The sequence below is a fragment of the Propithecus coquereli genome, unplaced genomic scaffold, assembly GCF_000956105.1.
Source record: "Propithecus coquereli isolate 6110/MARCELLA unplaced genomic scaffold, Pcoq_1.0 Scaffold208, whole genome shotgun sequence".
Classification (NCBI taxonomy): Eukaryota; Metazoa; Chordata; class Mammalia; order Primates; family Indriidae; genus Propithecus; species Propithecus coquereli.
The window spans coordinates 2648238-2649962 of NW_012145856.1; the positions used below are offsets into that span (position 1 = coordinate 2648238).

A 1725-nucleotide genomic window follows, 5' to 3' on the forward strand; every position below is an offset into this window, starting at 1 on the left:
ACAAAATTTTTATGTATAATTCATTAATTTTTGGTAAATTTACAGAGTCACACAACCATCACCACGATCTAATTTTAGAATATTTCCATTGCCCCCAAAAGAAATCTTGTGCCCATTTGCAGTCACTCTCCATTTCTACTCCCTGTCCCACGCAACCACTGATCTACTTTCTGTCTCTATAAATTTGGCTTTTCTGGAAATTTCATACAAACAGAATCATATATATGGTCTTTTGTGCCTGGCTTCTTTTACTTAGCATAATGTTTTTGATGTTTAATTATGTTGTAGCATGTATCAATACTTTATTCCTTTTTATGACTGAATAATATTCCATTTATGGGTATATTTTATTTATCCATTAACCAGTTCATGGACATTTTTGGCTATTATGAATAATGCTGTTATGAACATTTTGTACAAGTTTCGTGTGGACATATGTTTTAATTTTTCCTGGGTCAACATCTAGGGGTAAAATTGCTAGGTCATACATCAACTCTATTTTAAACATTTTCCAAAGCAGTGAGACAATTTTACATTGCCACCAGCAGTGCATGAAGAATCCAATTTCTCCATGTACTTGCCAATATTTGCTACTGTCTTTTTTATTATAGCCATCCCTATAATGGGTGTGAAGTGTTATCTCATTATGACTTTAATTTTCATTTCCCTAATGACTAATTGAGCATCTTTTCATGTGGTTATTGGGCATTTGCATGTCTTCTTTGGTGAAATGTCTATTGAAATAGAACATTTACCCATTTTTAAATTGTGTTATCTATCTTCTTATTATTGAGTTGTAAGAGGCCTTTGGATACTTTGGATACAATCCCTTATGTGATATATTATTCACAAATATTTTCTCTCAGTCTGTGTCTTGCCTTTTCACTTTTTTGAAGCATAAAAGTTTTAAATGTTGATGAAGTCCAATTTATTTTTTCTTTTTCTCTTGTGCTTTTTGTGTTATATCTAAGAAGTCACTGCCTAACCTAAAGTCATGGAGATTTACTTTAAAGCTTTCTTCTAAGAGATTTATATAATAGTTTTATCTGTTACTTTTAGGTTTATCACCCATTTTGAATTCATTTTTGTGTATGGTGTGAGATAAAGATCCAAATTTATCCTTTTGTAGATGGATATCCAATTGTCCCAGCATCATTTGTTGAAAAGACTACCCTTCCTTCATTGAATTGTCTTAGCATCTTTGTTGAAAATCAATTGGCCATAAATATAGGGGTTATTTCTAGATTCCCAATTCTGTTCCATTGCTTTATGTATCTATTTTTTATGCCAGTACCACAATGTCTTGATTATTATAGTTTTGCAGTAAGTTTTGAAATTGGGAAATGTAACTCTTTTGACTTCATTCTTTTTTTAAAGATTGTTTTTGCTGTTTGAGGCCCTTCACATTTTCATATGAATTTTGTGATCAGTTTGTCAATTTCTGCCATATGCCAGCTGAGATTTTGATAGGAATTGCATTACATCTATAGATCAGTCTGGGAGTATTATCATTTAAAAATACTGTGTCTCTCAATGTGTTAGAGTGGATGTCTCTCCATTTATTTAGATGATCTTGCATTTTTTCTTGTAAAGCTCTGCAGTTTTCAGAGCAAAATCCTGCAATTCTTTGGTTAAATTTATTCCTAAATATTTTATTCTTTTTGATGATACTGTGAATAAAGTTTTAAAAATATTTTTGGATTTTTATTGCTTGTGTATAGAAAT

At 31.0% G+C, this 1725-nt stretch overlaps 1 protein-coding gene across 1 annotated transcript in view; it reads right to left on the reverse strand.

Annotated features, from left to right (window-relative positions):
• The window catches only part of DNAH6 (dynein, axonemal, heavy chain 6), a 318529-nt gene that overhangs the window by 27724 nt on the left and 289080 nt on the right, over positions 1–1725 (reverse strand). The window lies entirely within an intron of this gene.